At 53.2% G+C, this 18511-nt stretch overlaps 1 pseudogene across 1 annotated transcript; it reads right to left on the bottom strand.

Annotated features, from left to right (window-relative positions):
• Positions 1–1987: 1987 nt before the first annotated feature.
• Positions 1988–5796, bottom strand: LOC306945220 (AT-rich interactive domain-containing protein 5A-like; annotated as a pseudogene). Its single transcript has 2 exons — positions 5700–5796; positions 1988–3241 (listed from the first exon to the last, which is right to left on the bottom strand). The product of its transcript is annotated as an AT-rich interactive domain-containing protein 5A-like (transcript).
• Between the last annotated feature and the right edge of the window lie 12715 nt (positions 5797–18511).

Raw genomic sequence — 18511 nt, 5'->3', positions numbered from 1 at the left:
GAGCCTGTCTCTCTTTCCCTGGGGTTCTATGGATAAGAAGATGGGACTTTGCCAGCCAGCTGGTTTCAGCTTCACCACCCAAATGACAGCAGAGCAGTCCTGCAGCTCATGGCAGCCCTACGGCTCTGCTCCTTTGCCAGGCTGGAGAGCTGAATCAGCTCCGATTCTACAGATCCTTCCCTGAGTCCTGCTGCTAACCACCGATACTTGTGCATCCTCTGGGCCACATCAGGACTAGAAAGAGGAGTAGACATCAGGCGGAAGGATATGGCCTTCTGCTGACCTGTTCTTGCTTTCTCTTTTCCCCAGGTGGCATTGTGCTTCCCAAAGAGTGCGTGGAGCTTTCTGATGGGAGTGAGCAGCAGGGAACCAACCGTCTCAGCTTCCTTCCTGCCCTGTGCTTGATTGAGAGACATTGCAACCAGCTCAGGAGATAAGAGGTGGCCATGGGCCCAGCTCTGCCAGCTTTCACTGCGAAAGGGAGCAGCTCAGGGAAAGACACAGCCTGGGTGAGCCTAAGCTTTACTCTAGCATCTGAGGGAGCTGTGGACATCAGCTGTGGACATGACTCATCAAGGTGTGGGTCAGCTGTCGATGTTCAGTGTTCTTAAGCAGCCCAGCTGTATCTCACAGGCTGTAGTCACACTTTGTGAGGCTGAGATACCCTGAGGATCATGGCATCTCTCATTTTGCTCTCACACCCTTGCTCACAGTCTCTGAGGAGCGACTTGAGCCCTGTGACCACGTCCTCGCTCGTGTGCTGGAGTCACTTCTGTGCATTTTGGTGTCAGGGCTCTTGGGGCAAAACGTGCCTGGACACTGCCACACGTTTAATGCCTTTCTGCAGTGCACACTGGAGGATGCAGAACTGGCTGGGTCTGTGACGCTTTATGAAGCTGGTCTGACCTATTTCAGCAGCAGTGAGAACTACCTGGGAATAAGTCTTTTTTTCTACTTTCTATCCCAAGTCCTTCTCTTTACACGGAAACAGCAGAAGTGTTCCTTCAGAGCTGATTTACCCCTGCGCCTGCTGTGTTTCTTTTCACTTTTTGTGGATGAGCAAGTGCCCCTTTAGGGATGAGCATCTCTTTGCTCCTTCCATTCTACAGCTCATAGCAGGGTGCTCAGGACACCCCACAGTTGTGGGGAGCAGCTGGCACAAGAGAAATAAGTCCTGAGGCTGCAGCAAAGATTTTGGGTCATTTGCAGTGGCTCAGTAGGAGCTTGCAGAGGCAAAAAGCAGCTGGAGATGTGCTCTGCAGTTCTGTGCTGGTTTGCAGATTCCTCAGGAGTGGTCCTGGGTCATCTGGCTTCCACCAAGAGTGCTCCTCTTCTCTCCACAGATGGCATCCCAGGTGCTGTCTGTCTGTGGTAGGTTCCAGAGCAAGGAGGCCTCTCCGTGCCATCGCTGCACATTGATTTCAGCCTGTGGCACCCACACTGGGACACATGGATGCTCCAGGAAACAGCTGTGAACCCTGGGGCTGGAATAAAGATGTCAAAAACAGTGTAGAAAAAAAACCAGAGGTAAGTCTCTGTGCAGGAAACTCTCAGGAAACACACCTGCTAATGTGAAGCTGTTTTTCCCCTGCAACCTAGCCCTAATTCCAGGAAGCAAGCATACCCCACACACCACCAGCTGGGACCATCCAGTGAGGTTTATTTTGGATGCTACTCTCCAGCACCCATTTCGGAGCAGCCAGTGTGCTTCCCATGGATGCTCGCTGCTGTCCTGAGCCCTTTATAACTTCAGTAGCCCCTGCTATAAGGCAGCATACTTCAGAACTAAAATGGCATGGTTTTGTAGGAGGGAGCAGGGGCTTTGTACCAGGGAGCTGCAGAGCATCCTGGGCACAGCATGGCAAGATGGGAACATCTACTGCGAGTCTGCATTGGCTCCACAAAACTGCACGGGGGCACAGCATCTCTAGCAAGAAAACCTCTGCAACTCATTCTGCTCCCTTTTTAAAAAATGACACGGTCCAGCTCATTTTGGCCTTGGGACACAGCAGCTCTGACAGCATCCCAGTGCTGTGGCATCCCGCTGCCTGCCTCTCCGAGGGGCCAGGGCTGATCCAGAGCAATGCAGCAGCTTGGTGCTGCAGTGGGAAGCGGAGGTGTGTGGAGTGCTGTAGGTGTGCTGGCTGTGCCACGTCGCTGTGGGGTAGAGCTGGTGCTGCAGTGAGCCCTTGTGGGATGCTGGTGGTGCCTGGGGTTGGAGGGCTGAGCAAGCTGGCTATGGCAGGGCTGGGGAAAACAGGGATAACAAAAGGGATAATGGAGAGAGATGGCTTTGGTGGGGCTGCCCAGTTTTTTAGGTGCTCTGGAGAGTTGCTGAAGTTCATCAGGAAATGCAGCATCTCTCCCTTGTAAACGTTTGGGGCTGAGGCACTGGGGTGAGTGGAATGGCACAGCTGGGTCTGGAAATGATGACTTTGTGTTTGGCTAATTCTTGGTGGCCCCTGGGTGAGCCAGTACCCTTGCCCCTGCCTTCAGTTTCACGGACAAAGGGGGAAACAGCCTGCAGGCCCAAGGCTGCCTCTTCCTGGTTCACTTGGCTGTGGGTGGTGTGGGGCTCTGTGTCAGTGGGCTGAAGCTGGCCCCAGGGGGCACCCAGCAGGCTTTGACAGCAGCAGAGGTGGCTGGCTGCGGGCTCTCTCTGCTCCACACTTTGGTTCACAGGTCTTGGGCTGCCCCCAGTCGTCCTCCATGTCCTCAGGTTGTGGTTCCAAGAAATCCTTCAAGTTTGGGAGAAGTATCCCCCAAAGGGGTGGCAGCTGATGAGTTTCAGCACCTTATTGCAGTATGCATGAAAGAAGCCGGTGAAGACAGCGGGTGCAGCCTCAGCTCTTGGGTAAGGCTGTCTGTCTGTCCTCCCAGGGGAGCACTGCGATGGGTGCTGCCTTACTCCAGCCTCCCCTGGATGCGTCCTTCAATCCTTGTGTCTCCAGGCTCCTCTGCTCCTTGAAGTAGGAGTTGGCTGCCAGCCGGCTGGGCTCTGGGTTGGGGTGAGTGCTGCTCGTTGTCCCATTGCCCTCCAGGCAGTGCTGTTAGTGGCAGGACTCTGCCTCACTCACCTGGGCCAGCAGCTTCTTCTTGGCCAGCAGAGACATGATGGGGTGGTTGCCTTTGGAGTAAAAGCTGGAAAAGAGGCACTTGCAGGCTTCAGTGTGGCACAGCAAGTGCTGGGACACCCCTCAGAGGGGCTGTGCCAGGGCCATGGGGCTGGCACATTGCTCCACTGGCCAGCATTCTTGTGGGCTTCTCTTGGGTCCTCCTTGCTGGCTTCAAGGCTGGCTCTCACCTCAAGCTTTGCCATCTCTGAGGCCACCTGCAAACTGAAGCAGGTTTGGGGTGTGGGTGCCAGGCTGGGTCATGCACCCCCCCCATCCCTCTGCTCCCCCTCCAGAAGCTCAGTTCTCCACTCTCATCTTGAGCTCATCCTTCCCAGAACTCCCTCGCCAGTGCCCAGTGTGGGATGGATGCAGGAAGGCAGTGTGGGGTGGTTCCCATGACTGTGAAATGCTCTCGCAGTAGTCCAGGGGCTCAGGCACTCGCTGTGATCCAGGGCTGCAAATGGTCTTTGTCCACTGAATTTCACCAGACCGTTCCTGTACCAGGGAGCTGCCCATAGCTCTGCGGCACTCAGCTGCCTCTGAGGGTGCAGATAAGGCTTTGGCTCACATAGACTGTTTTCTTAGTTGGTCTCTTCTGTTCAGTTTGGTGGCAGAGACAGAATACTTTTCTGTCAGGTGCCTATCCTATAATTCTCCATGGATTGATGAGCCAGGGAGGTGCCTGCTTTAGAGGAGGAGGAGGACATGGCTAGGTCAGGTTGCATTAAGGTGATTTAAAGCTGGTACAACTGAAGATAAATACACGTTTTCTAGAAAGCTTTGAATGAAGCAAAGGTGTAACTTGCAGTGAAAGCCTTTCACGTCTGTAAAATAATGTCTGTTGCTTAAAATATAGTGGCAAAGCCAGAAAATGAAGCAGAGTGCCTGGCCCAGACCCAAGGAAGTCATTCCATGTGCTTCAAGGAACTTTGTTGGCCGCATTTTCAAATTCAGATCCCTAATGGAAAGTTACTTATAAATGAAATAGTCTTTAGTGTTATAATTGCTGTCCTTGCGTACATTGGAAAGCATTTCAGGAAGTCGTCACTTTTTAAGAAGCAGAGATGACAGTGAGTGAGTAATGAGGCTTTGGTCACTGTAATTTTGGTCACTTTATTTTTGTTCATAAGAGATGATCCATATACAGCTGCAGTTTGTCAGCATTTTGCATTACAAACTTCCAGTTTTGAGTACCGTGTGGAGAGTCTCAGCAGGCTCTTAGAAAATCCACTCAGAGGTAAATGTTATTATTCAGTCAGTGAATGCTTCTTCTCCCTTGTTGGAATTCGAAACAGTTTTAAATGTAAAAATGTGTTTGTGGTCGTGATGTTTGAAGCGACAGTATTTCACATACGGGCTGAGTCTGGTCTTACTTTCTGTCCTGTTTCCATGTTCCAGTGTACTGCAGCAATAATTCTACGGAAATAACAAAGAGTGGTGGTGAGAGAGGAGGCTGACTTGGGGTATGTACTGCACATTGCAGGCAGTGAGAGGTCTGCTTTATTTAGATGGGCAAGGGAAGGGGCCAGGAAGACCCCCCCACATCACCTAACCCCCTGCCTGCTTCAGTCACCGCAGCTGTGAAGTGAGAGCTTACAATGAAATGGGGCCCTGGAGAACACCTGCTGTACACCACAGCCCCCCAGGACATCCCCGGCCTGCCTGTAACGAGTGTAAAGGCAGCAGCACTAAGATGGGAATTGCAGTGATCTGTGGATGTGGCAGGAGACTACACGGGCTGAGCAGGTTGTGCACAAAGTTTGCTGGGCATCAGTTGACCAGAAAAGCATGTTTTGTACAGCATAAGAAAAAGGAAAAGCTCTGCTGCCTCTTGCCAAAATAACCCCAGGAGCAGGACGAGCAGACAGCAGCTTGGCCTAAGGGAAAACCATCTGTGCCTCCAAGCCTGAGAACTGGCTTGGCTCAGGTGTCATCAGAGGACAGGGCAGCTGGTAGCTGAGCACTGCCGTGCCCTGCTTTTCTCACACAGGGTCAGTTCTGATGCTGCATGTCAGTGTGGAAGGGTGTGGGGATAAAGAGGCTCTCGCTTGTTCCCTGAGACAGTCAGCAGAAGCCTTGTATTACCTTACACTCCATATTTGTTGCACCACAGTTACTTTGGAAGCAGAGAGGACCAAAGGGGGGGGTGCAGTCATGGTCCAAACGCTGCCATCTTTCTTTAAGCAAAGATGCTCCTTATTCAGTGTCTCAGCCTTTACGCTTCAGCAGGGTTCTCACCCGAATGGGACTCAAAAATCATCAAAACCATCAGAATTTAGTTCTGTGGTAGAAATTTCAGGTCTTTTTGCTGCATTGTTGGGATGTTGTGTGGCTTCCAGCTGTCGCTGTGGGCTTCCCAGCTGCAGTGTTTGCGTAAGCACGTGTAGCCATTTCAGCACAAAATCTGCTCCATAAGTTTTGCTACTGCAGCCCTCCTTGCTTGTGCCTGGCAGCAGACAGCTGGACTCAGAGGAGCTGCCTGGTGCCTTAAAACCATGGCTGCAGAAAGCACGTGGTGACAGCAGGGTGGTCCAGGTGCGGTACCCCTGTCCTCCCACAGCCCTTCCTTTCTGCAGCTCTCACCATGGCAGCAATAAATCCGATCCAGCTGAAGCTTGGTAGTTTCCTCAGGAGGGTTGATTTCCAGCCTGAGCAGTTTGCCACCCAGTGTCATGAGCATGGTTCCAATAGAAAGGATTAGCAGTGTGAGGAGGGGAGCAGGAACAAGTCAACCAGGGCTTGTGTCAGCTGAAGCCTGGCTGAAGCTTGGGCTCGCTTCTGATCCTGGTTTAAACTGAACTTGGGGTAGCAGACCTGTTAGTCTGCACTTACTGCACACAACAGTGTCGTATCCAGAAGATACGACATAACTCCCCTGTTGTATTTTTTTCTTTTTTGAGAGTTTAAATTGATGTCAGGGATAGTAGGTTGGAACTAAGACCCTTCAGTGTGAAAACCAATAATTTTGAAGGGTACCTCAGTGAGCTGATGAGTTCTCACTGAATTGTGGCATATTAACCATGTGTCACTCTTGAAGGCTGCCACTCGTGGCACGCAGAGAAAGACTCGGCACAAACCTTACGAATCTTGCCTTTCCTTCCTCCTCCTTTCTATTAGTTGTGAGCTATTTTGTTCAATTTTACAGTTAGGAATGCCCATAATTGCTGAAGTCAGTGTGAAAACATGGTGTCACCATCAGTGATTCATATTTGCTCAGCAGCCAAAAGCTGAATCTTTGGCAGCTGGTGGCAGACAAATCTGACACCCGGCATGGGGTGGATGGATTACTCAGGTGGAAATGTCCACGTGTCATGTAAGAGGCCCTCCCTGATCAGGCCCTTGTCCTCGTCTCGGGCAATTCCCTGCCTTTGCAGGTGACATTCACCCTTATTTGTTCCATCCAGATCCAGCTCCAGTTCATCTTAGCCTCCAGAAATCTGTGAGCTACTGAGCAAGCAGAACCGGCTCCTTGAAATTCACCTTTGTGTAGGAACGGCTGAACCACGGCCTGAACCTCTGATGGAGCACCTGAGGTAGCAGTGAGTCAGCCACAGGTGAAGGCGATTCGGCTGTGCTGCTGGAAGGAGGGGAGCCTGGCTGCACCTCTCCCAGACCCATGGAAGAGCTGGCTGCGTGTGGGGAAGGATCTTTTCTGCAGATCCCTCTTCTGGAGTTTCATAGCGAGCCCAGGATACAAGTAAGCATCCTATCTATTCTCTTTTGGTATAACAGCTGCTTAGCCAAGCTCTCTGGTGTATTTCATAATTACAACATCTGTACATTCATTGATTGTACACTTGGCGAGCAAGGCAGGCCAAATAAACTGAAATTGACATCATGTGCTTTCTGTGGAATTTCTGTAAATGGGTCGGGGGGAGAACATCACCCCCTTGGGTAAAAAGCTCCCCGGGCAGATCCCAGGGTTCCTGGGTTCTCCTTATTACCAGTTAGCACCATAGTTGAGAAATGGGGTCCCCTGCGTACCATGGGGAATATTTCCCCATTCCGCATGATGAAATGCTTTCAAGGATTAGACAGAGGCATCCTAACTACAAAAGAAAGGCAGTTAGCTGCCTCCACAGTTAAATGCCTTACATCAAGCTAAGATAAGAGCTGGTACCTTAGAAAGTGAAAATCAGCCATTAAAGGATCGCACTGAAAAACTGGAACAGGATCTTAATGTATTCACAGGGGAAAGACCAGCTTTACGTTCCCCGATAGGCCAGGTCCTCAGTATTTCAGTAGACAATAACCACACCTCTGCAGGAACGGACCTGTTGAACAGGAAAACAAAACTAGGTCAGATTTAGAGGTTCCACTTATGATGGATTCCTTGGAACTCCATCCCATTATAACCCAAAGACAAAGGAGGTACAAGGCAGACCGGCGGGGTGCCTCCTGCCCAACGGCCCCCTGCCCAAACGCATTCACACGTAGCGGCGAGGCCATGCGCCAACAGAACTGATGGGTGTGCTGCAGCATTTCGGCAGAGGCCCAAAGAGTGTACCCACGTGGTTCCTTGGGTTATGGGACTCAGGGGTGGAAAGCATCATGGTGAATGGGCCAGAGGTATCCAAGCTGGCCACCATGACGGTACACCCTGCCCTCAGGCAGAGACTGCGTGCTGCTGTTCATAGAGCAGTGAGAACCAGTCGATAACAGACTGGTGAATGGCAGCATCCATGTGGTTTGGCCGAACGAATCAGGCGTTGCATTAAGCACAGGATTGTGGTCCTCCATGGAGGACCTTCAGAATTACATTCATGAGCTGGGCATAAGAGAAGCGATACAGGAGGACTCGTTGGAAAGCCCAACTATGGTGAAGTTTTCGGCAGGTCCCCAGGGGGTGCTTGTGTCCCCTCCGCATGACGGTGACACCTGACGCTGGCTGTGGTGGCACAGTCCATCACTGTGTGTGTCCCCGTCCTCGTGGCAGACGATGGTGACAGCACCAGAGGGCTCCGGTGTCAGCGGGTCCGGCTGTAGTCAGGGCTGGAGGGGTGAGAAAGGACAGCGAGAGGCTCAGTGACAGCACAGTGACAATGCGGGGCCACCTGTGCCTGCCCCCATGTGGTGGTCAGAGCGCAGGAAATGGTGTCAGCCAAGAGATGGTGACACACAGGTGGTGGTGACACCAGATGACGGTAACGAGTGACAGCCAGGGACAGGGGCACTGCGTCATGGCTGGTCCACAGCGAGGTTCCATGGTGACAGTGACAGTGAGAACTGCAGGGGCAGGCGGTTGTCCCGGTGGTGGCATTTGGTGAGAACCATCCATTTCTGAAAGGAAGTGGCAAAAAAAATATAACAAAAGTGACACAGTATTGATTTTAATGGAAACAGACATTTTTGGGGGCGATCCCATGGGGACAGAGCAGAGAGAGAATATGTTACTGTGTGAGGTTGTGCTCAAAGTCCCCATTGGAGACCTCTGGAGGACTCCAGGAACCCCTGGGGATCCCCTGGAGACCCCAGGACACCTCTGGGACATCTCCAGACCCTTCTGTATGAATCCAAGGACACCTGTGACCCACCTGGGGACCAACTGGATGCCCCAAGCCCCTCTGGGACATTTCCAGATTCTTCTGCACAACTCCAGGGGTGGACAGGGGGCTCGTGGGGAATCTATGGGGGGAAAGGTGTGAGTGGGGTTTCTGTGAGGTGGAAAGAGGGTCTGGAGGTGGAGCAAGGTTGGAAGGGGAAAACTGAGGGAGTGTGAGGGGCTTCTATGGAGTGGGAAGGGGGTCTGAGGATGGAGATAGGGGGTTGTGAGGGGGGAAAAGAGCAGAACGAGGCTTCTGTGAGTGAAAAGGGGGCCTGGGGAGGGAAGGGTACGTTGTGGAGGGGAACTGGAGGGGTTGAAAGGGGGAAAGGGGCTTTTGCAGGGCGAAAAGGGGGGTCTGGGAGTGGACAGGGGGGTTGTGAGGGGGGAAAAGAGCAGAACGAGGCTTCTGTGAGTGAAAAGGGGGCCTGGGGATAGAGGGGTATGTTGTGGAGGGGAACTGGAGGGGTTGAAAGGGGGAAAGGGGCTTTTGCAGGGCGAAAAGGGGGGTCTGGGAGTGGACAGGGGGGTTGTGAGGGGGGAAAAGAGCAGAACGAGGCTTCTGCGAGTGAAAAGGGGGCCTGGGGATAGAGGGGTATGTTGTGGAGGGGAACTGGAGGGGTTGAAAGGGGGAAAGGGGCTTTTGCAGGGCGAAAAGGGGGGTCTGGGAGTGGACAGGGGGGTTGTGCGGGGGAAAAATGGGGCGAGTTGGGTCTCTATTGGGAGGAAAGGGGAGCTAGGAGTGGAGGGGGGTGGCAGGGAGAATCTGGAGGGTTGTGGGGGGCTTCTATGGGGTGGAAGGGGAGTCTGGGGGAGACCTAAAGGAAGTACTGTGGGGGAGGAGAGTGCGATGTCTATGGGGTCAAAAAAGAGGCTGGGGGGAAACTTAGTGGGTTGTGGAGGGGAAAGAGGTGAACAGAGTCTCTACAAGGCAGGAAGAGCATCTGGGGGTGGAGGGAGGGGTGGGAGGGAAGAGCCAGGAGTCGTGGGAGGCTTCTATTGGGCAGAAAAGGAGTCTGGCTGGGGGGGTTTGGAGGTCAAAATGAGGGAACTGACTCCAGGGGTCAGTGAGCAGCACACAGGGGGTACAGGGGACTGTAGGGGTCAGAAAAAGGGGCAGGAGGTGGGAAGAGAAGGGAGGACGTGGGACCCTGGGAGTCAAACAGAGGGGAATGGGGGGTGGGAGGAGACTCTAGGGATCAGAATGGGGGAATTGGAGTGGGGGCACTCGGGGGGAGCAGAGGGGATTCTGGGGGTCAGGTAGAGGGGACTGGGAATGGGGGGGGACTGTAGGGGACAGAATAGAGAGACTGGTGTGGGGGGTGGGGGACACGAGGGATCAGAATGGGGGATTGGGGAGGGATGAGGGAGCGTTGTGGGGGGACTGGGGATCAGAATGGGGGAGGCACAGAGATGAGGGGTGGAAGACGACTGCAGTGATCAGAACGGGGGAACTGGACGGGAGGGGAACAGGGGGAGGGCGTAACCCCGGGGTCACACAGAGGGACCGGGGGGTGCGGGCGATCGTCAGCAGGTGGTAAGGGGGGGAGGGCAGCGAAACACATGGGGTGGGGGAGGCGGGGAGACGCGGGGCAGCCGCCCCCGCCGAGCGGAAGCCGCGAGCACCACAGAGACCCCGCAGGGCCGACGCTGAGCGGCAGCGGCCCCCCGGCACCCGAACCCCGGCGCCCCCCCGTAGAAGCCGTGGCGGCGCTCGGAGCCCCGGGCTGCCCCACGCCGCTCCTGCCCGGCCGCCTCCCGGGGTCGCAGGGCGATGACGTCACTCGGCGGGGACGGCGCGTCGCTGTAGCGCTGAGGCGCTGTCGCCATGGAGACGCCGCCACGCATGCGCTGTCTCCGCGGGGACGGCTGCACGCCTGCAAGGATGGAGAGGCGTGGGGTGCGGGACACGGAGCTGGGGACCCTCCCAGCCTTAGCGGTGGCCTCTGCCAGGCAGGGACAGACATGAGCGGTCCCTGCTGAGCGTGGGGACGAGGACGCGGACACAGAGCGTGGCTTTGCTGAGGGCTTTATTGATCTCTGGAGGATATCGGAGACCATCAGGGTCTTCGCTTCCTTCAAGGGACTCCACGGGTCAGCAGAGGATGTCAAAAGCTGTCACTGACCGAGGAGAAGCCTCGTCCCAGCAGGCTTTGTGCCCCAGGATTTTGGGCAGAAGAAGGGCTGGCAGCAGCTCAGGGCAGGGCGTTGTCCCTTGGGGACAGTAGCCACTGCCCCTGTCCCATCTGCACAGTGACCCTGGGCAATCCCTAGGGCATCTCGAGACCATCCTCCTCGGCACAGCCCCACAAAGCGTGAGGGAAGGTCTGAGGTGGCAATAAAAACTCCCAGGTAAATTTCGTGGCCACACGACTGCAGCAGAGACCGCGGAATAAACTTCGTTGCAGTTCCGCATATTGGCCACACGAGGGGGCAGCAGAGACCTGGGAATAAATTTCGTTGCAGTTCCGCATATTGGCCATGAGACGGCAGCAGAGACCGCGGAATAAATTCGCTTCCCTCAGAGAACAATTGAGAGGCATCACAAGGAGAGGCATAGCAGACACAGCTACTCTAAACCAGCTTAAGATCCCCTCAGAAAGGCAGAGATCAAAGCCCTGCAATAAAGAAAGAATCACTTACCTCTTTCTAAGAGCCAGGACTCACCCAACAATCCACAAGAGGCAATCTCCAGGAAGAAACAGTCCTTTGGGCTGCCAGCCCTTAAACGGAGCCAGGCTCAGCCCCATGTGGTCCCACAGGTGCATTGCTTCCACCTGTGCTCGCAGGGCTACACCCCTCACCAGGTGCTCCATCACAGGCTGTGCACAAATTTCAATACACAGCAAGATGCTGAGAAGCTGCATGTGCAGCAAAAGAGCTAAGATTACGGTGTGAATGGAGGGAGTGCTGTCTGCCAAACTGCCAGGGTCAGCTTACGGCTCCCCAGGGAGAAATGTGCATCATCTCCTCGCACAGCAATTAAAGACCACTGTGAAATTATTTGAAGGTTTGGTGTCCTCAGTGGGTGAACCCGGCACCTGCCTGTACAGCAGCGTGTGGCCTTTTGGCTCAAACACCAATCCCAAACACCAAAGAAACAGGGAGGCTGAAGTGCATCCTTTGTGCAACCCCTGCGCTCTTCGAGTCAGAGATCGCTGATGTACTGCAGTGCCCCAATTCTGCTGCAGTACGACACGGGATTGCAGATTTGGAGAAAAGACAGATCATCTCCAGAAAGCACTCCCTGTACAACTTGCCCACGTGTGTGGGGCATGAGCCCCATTCTGGGAACAAAGAACCGAAGACCTCAATTTGTGGGGCACTAGCCCCACCCCACTGTCACAGCCGTGCGCCGAGGACACCATCACCCCACTGTGCACGGCCATCAACTTGTCCCAGGACTCCACACATCCCACAGGCATCCCTGTCCCTGTCCTCAACCCCATGGTGACATCGGCAAGGAGCAAAGTGGGGCAGCGGACATGGGGCGACTTGAGGGGACATGAGATGGCATATGGGGACACAGGGATATGTGAGGACATGGGGGGACATGGGTTTGATGTGTGGAGTCAGAACTACAGAGGTTTGAGGAGGTGACACGTAGAGGTGACACAGGGAGGTGGCAGGCCGTGCCAGGAGGTGCCGGTGCCATTCGAGCAGCACTGCGGGGCAGATGAGCAGCACCAGCCCAACCTGGGGGTGATGGTGATGCTCCTGGATGAGGAGCTAATATTGGTCTTCCAGCAGGTAGGAGTTTGTTATCCATTCGTAATACTGTACTTCTTTGTTGTTGTTTTTTTTAAATCAGTGATAGTATGCGGTCTGATCCAATGTCTTTGAAAAGTGTGGTTTGAGGATTGTCAGCTGAGAAGAGCAGCAGAACATGGGGCCGTTGCAGGGAGAAGGCATGGGGAGGGAAGTGAGGAAAGAAAGGAGAAAGCGTGAAAAAGGAATGGGCGAAGAAAGGAGGCAATACATAGGGGAATGAAGGGGAAAGGACAGAATAGCTGTAGAGCAGCCTAAAAAGCAGCAACAAGCTCTGGGAGGACTGTAGAACGCCAGATTCTGTATTGGGTGTATTTGTGTGCATATGTTGTCATTACCTGCTTGGGTCAGGGTTGTTGTTGCTTCTGAGCTCCTGCAGTGGGAAGAGCTCAAGCAACTGGTGCAGTCCATGCAGACCTGTAGGACAGGGCTTGGTAAGGACAGCCCCGTGCAACCCTCAGCTGGACAAACTTGCTCTGTGTGCCCAGACTGGGAGCTGCACAGTGCCCGGCCGCACTGCTCCAGCTCAGAGCCCGCTGCCTGCAGCTGCATCTTTGCTTCCTTCCCTCATGCCCAGAGCATTGAGGGTGCTCCCACAGTCCCCTGCCCACCCCCAAAATGTCAGAGAAGACAGCTGGCAGCGAGCTGGAGGAATCCCAGCACCGTTTTCCTTCTGCCTGCAGCTCTCCCCTCCTTTGCCACACAGGGCTCTAGCCTGCAAAATGGGAATGGTCTGGGGGAAAGGGAGTGATGGCAGGAGCAACTGCTGCAGCTGGCTGTGGAGGGTCTGCGTACCCCGTGCTCTTGAGGGCAATCTGTCCAGCTGCAGGAGGACCAGAGAAGGGCAGATGAGAAGCTGCAGCTGAGCCTGATGGACCTGTACAACTCTCGGGCCATCTCGCCAATGGCAGCTGTGACACATCACTTCTTTCTCTGCAGGTGAATTAATTTTCTCCATCTGTAAACTTAGGTGGAGAACTGCAGAAACTTAGGTTTCATCAATCTTTGTGGAAAGGATGTAAAGGTCCCCATGAATCTCAAAACTGCAACTTTGTCTCTGCCTGCATAGACCTGCTAGGGCCTAAAACTACTCATTTTATGGTGTTGAAAAGAATAAAAAGCCAAAAATGAAATCTGGAGTTGAAGAAAGGCCCTTGGAAGCAAATACATTAAAATATGAACAAGACAAGACAGTGGCTGAGCAAACATTCATATGACCTTGTGTTTTCTGCCAAAGTGCTTTATTTCGTTATCATTAAATTTGCTGGGCAGTTACATTTTGGCATGTGAATATTTAAAAACAATGCAACGGATACTGGCAAAAACAAGTTCTGTTGTTTTTTTTTTTTAAAACAGATATTCCTAAGCACTTAGCGTGGCTTTCCAGGGTCTGGAGTAGTTTCCCTCTGTTTTCTTTGTCTTTTCCCCCGGCTTCTAACTTCGTGTTCTTCCCCCGGGGACTGCGCCGCGGGACCCGTCAATGCCGTCCGGGAAGTTCTTTCCGCGGTCTCTGCTGCCACTCGTGGCCCATGCGCGGAACTGCCGCTGCCTGCCGCCGAGTCCCGCCAACAGCATAACGCATGCACCTAGAAATGCGGAAGTGCCGTTCTAACCGCTCTGCGCAGCTAATCCGCCGCTCTCTATGGTGATCAGTCCTCCAGGTAATAGCGAACATGAGCCCGACAACTTAAAAATAGCAATTGTTTGGAACAACCACTACGGGTACGGGCAAGCAGCCGATTCTTGGACTGCCGGCTCAGCGATCTTCTCCCCCTTCTCATCCAGGATGCCCCTCACCTATTTCCGCTGTTTTATGCCCGAGCCCACCCGGAAACGGACCGGTTCGGCTCACAGCTGCTCCACAGCGCCTCGTGCCATCCAATATGCTCGCCGCCCCGATGAACCAGTAAACGTTCCCTCCTACCCTCAGCCCAGCACCGTCCCTCAGCTGTGTAAAAGCCCTCTCAGCGGCAGTGGAACGCGAGCAGCTCCGACATTCGCTGTCGCGGTACCGGAGTGCAGCAGCACCGACACGGCAGCAACCCGGAACCGGAAGTCTCGGGAAATGCGTGCCTGCGCGCATGCGCCCTGGTGCCTGTAGCGCCAAAACACTGCCGCAGTTCCACCGATTGGCCACGAGGGGGCACCGGAGACCGCGGAAACAACGAGGACTGGCTCGACGCGGAGCTGCGCCGCGGCTTCTCACGCTTCCTTCTCTCTTTGTCGTGAGGGCAAAGGAAAAACGCAGTTAGATGGGGGTTGAGGGAGGAGAAAATTGCGTCAATTGGAAAAAGACGACGAAAACCAAGGAAAACTTCCCTACACCCAGTAAACCTCTGCTAAGCGCGTAAGAATATCTCTAAATCAATACATAAATAATCATCAAGTTGATTTCGTCATGCTTTTTTTTTTTTTCCAAGCCTCGAGGTGATGAAAAAGCTGGTATCAATTGGACAGGTGTGCACAGTGAAGCCAAGAATGGCTAGGAATGATTAACAATCATTAACGTTGTAAAACAATTGCAGTGCAAAACAGGCATCCCACTTCAAGAATAAAAACATAGCAGTAACAACTTCCGTACCTGGCCTCGCCACTCTGAGATCCCATCCAGGTCTCCCAAGGCTTGTAAATATCCACTGCAATATCAATTTTGATATCGAGCGATCTGCCGTCCGTTCTTCCATTCACAACCGAGGCCAGGGTCTGCTGCAGGGCATTCTGACCATGGGCACCACAGCTGAACTGCTTTAATAACAGCTAGTATTCGATATTGAAAATCAACGACAGAAGCCATTCCCAGAACACCACTGTGGGAAACGCAGTGGCAGAGAAGAAAGAATCCATATTTCCCCGAACCACTGCTCCAGGTAACAAAGGAAAAAAAAAAAAAAAGAGAGAGAAATATAAATGTATTTTATATGCTACCTGTTTGAAGGCATGTACTACTCTTGCATTAAAAGCATTAAAGAAAAAAAAATGCACAGAGTAATCTCCTCCAAAAGTATTTGCATTTGGTCTGGGCAGCAAATGGCGCAGCTCTGCATCACAAAGAACTGAAGTCATGAACACTAAGCTCCTAAGCTTCAGCCAAACCAACCAAACGCGCCTATGAACAGGCAGCATCCTTAAGAAGAACAGCCAGTAAAAATGTCAAACAAAGCACCCGATTCTCAGCCTTCTTGTTCCTTTCTGAAAATACAGAGGTGTCTGTGTAAGCTCCACCTCTAGCCTGTAAAGCCCAAGCTCGCAGTCTGATGGAAGCCCAAGAAAAGGTTGGGTTAATACAGTGAGTTCCCAAAAGGACTGACTTTTCCTCGCCCCAAGTCTCAGTTCTTTTACACATGCATGGTATCTCTTACAGGTCACCTGGTGGTCTTCTGATGAAGGCCAGATGCCTTTCTCGCTGTGCACTCTTTGACCGGGATCAAGCTGAAGGATGCTTGACTCACTCCAGCCAGTCATCTTATCAGCTACAACTCCAGAATTCCATCCACCAATCTGCTGCTGCTTTGTTAATTTGTGGCTTTATTGTCCAGCATGCTACCCTGCATTCCAGAGACAGGATAGTAACAACGTTGTTTGGAGAAACAGCAGACCTTCTTCCATTGCCACCTGTTAAACACAACAAAATAATGAAGGCGCTGCCCCACATGTGCGGGGGCTGCACCCTGTGCACATTGCTCTCACGAGTGGCTCTGTAGCGAGACACCAGGGGCTGTGAGACACAGTGACACAAAGGCGCTTGGTGATCGGGGCACAGTCGGTACAGCTGGGGAAGTCTGCCTGCTCAGCAGCTCTGGGGAAACTCAGCAAGTGCATGATGCTGCTTACCAGCAGCACTGTAGCTGGTAACAGACAAGGAGAAGGCTGGGGTACTCGACATGTTGCCTCCATCTTCTCTAACTGCTCAGCACATGCCCCTCAAATATTAGATTTGGTAGGTGGGAATTGAGGAAGCAAGGCCAGCCCGGACACCGCCCTCACCATCCCACACTGTGAGCAAAGGCCAGGTTCCAGCCCACCTGCAGAACCGGAAATGCAGGAGTCCGTTGGACCCGATGAGACGCATCGCAGAGTCGTAAGGGAGTTTGGTGATGTAGTTGCCGAGCCACTCTCAGTGACATTTGAAAAGTCACGGCACTCAGGTGAAGCCCCTGATGAATGGAAAAAAGGCAGCATCACACCCATTGTTAAGAAGGGAAGAAAGAATGATCCTGGGAACTACCAACATAGCAGTCTCACCTCTGTGCTGGGAAAGAGCACCGAGCAGATCCTCGTGGAAGTCGCGCTAAAGGCACACCAATGACAGGGAGGTGATACAGGAGAGCAGCATGGCTTCACCAAGGGCAAATCCTGCTTGACCAACCTAGCGGCTGCCTACAATGGTGTCACAGCATCAGCAGACAAGCGAAGAGCCACTGATGTCATCTACCAGGACTTCAGTAAGGCCTTTGACACAACATCCAGCAACATCCTTCTCTCCAAATTGGAAAGATACGGATCCAATGGGTGGGCTGTTCTGTGGACAGAGAACCAGATGCAGGATCGAGTCCAGAGAGCGGCGGTCAGTGGCTCCATGTCCAAATGGCGATGGGTGACGAGCGGTGTCCCAAAGGGGTCCGTGCTGGGGCTGGGACTCTTCCATATCTTCATCAGTGACATCAGCGGCGGGGTCGAGCCACCCTCAGAAAATTTGCTGACGACACCAAGCTGTGGGGAGCAGCGACACTGCAGAGGGACGGGCCGCCAGCCAGAGGGACCCACATGGGTGCGAGCAGCGGGCACAGACAAACCTCACCAGGCTCAACAAATCCAGGTGCAGCGTCTTGCACCTGGGCAAGAGAACCCCTGCTACCAATACGTGCTGGGGGATGAAAGGACTGAGCATAGGCCTGTCCCAAAACACCTGGGAGGGCAAGCTGGACGTGAGCAGCAAAGCACCCTCCCAGCCCAGAAAACCAGCCGCATCCTGGGCTGCATCAAAAGATGCGTGGTCAGCAGGTGAAGAGAGGTGATCCTGCCCCTCTGCTCTACCCTGGTGAGACCTCACCTGCAGTGCTGTGTCTGGATGTGGATGTCCACAGTGCAGGACAGACATGGGTCCAGATGGGGCCTGTCAATGGAATCCTGTAAATTATAAAGTTTTGTTGCAGTTGAGATCAGCCATTCAGTCAGAAGGGATATCGGGATCAGGGGTGCAGCTGCTGTTAGATACCATCGTGACGTCAGGACTGCTAATGTTTGACTGGCAGCAGACGGCCAGGATAGTCTTAACGCTGGCACAATGTACAGTGTGGGAGCAACAGGTGAGGACTCAGGCGAATGATTATTATACAAGCACAGATGGCTATTGCTAAAGACAGAATGGCTGCTAAGCCTTTGCCTGTATGGCACCAAATAATGGAGGGACTTAAATTCGACAAAGAAGAATTTCTTCAGACTATTCCCCTTCGCCCTCCCCCCCACCCCCGCCGCTGCCCCCCGCTGCAGAAAGCAGCCCTGGTCCGGATTCAATCCGCAGCTCTGACCCCACCCCTGACCGCAAAGAGGAGAAATTGCAACCTTCACCATCGCTGCTGCCCTCGGCCCTGCCCTGACGCTCATCCTGCTCCTGCCTTCAGCTCCGTCCGCGTTGCCCGCCGTTCTCTCTCCCTCCACTCCATCCCCAATGCTCGCTGTGCCGTCCCCGCCCTCCGCCCTGTCCATGTCTCCTGCTGTTGCATCTCAGCAGCCCGCATATCACTTGGTTGAAAACAATAACGGACCTGCAGGTACTTCTAAGGCTACATTAACTTTCCTCCAAGAATGGGGGGTTAGACATCTTACAGGCATTCCTCATTCTCCCACTGGACAAGCTATCATTGAGCATACTCATCTAACATTGAAATCTATTCTTAATAAACAAAAAGGGGAATACGGGAGACACCCCACGAGAAAGATTATGGACTGGCCCTACGTGGATTCCAGCACGATACGTTCGGCCTCATCTCAAGACAGAAAATAGCATCCAGCCTTTATAATGACTGGGATTGTGTGCTTCTTATTTATTGGTATTGCTTTGTAACTTGTTATATTGCAAATAAGT

This window comes from Tetrao urogallus, assembly GCF_951394365.1.
Source record: "Tetrao urogallus genome assembly, chromosome: 3".
Taxonomy (NCBI): domain Eukaryota; kingdom Metazoa; phylum Chordata; class Aves; order Galliformes; family Phasianidae; genus Tetrao; species Tetrao urogallus.
The sequence above is the reverse complement of the archived record's forward strand: the minus strand, read 5'-3'. Positions and strand labels throughout refer to the sequence as shown.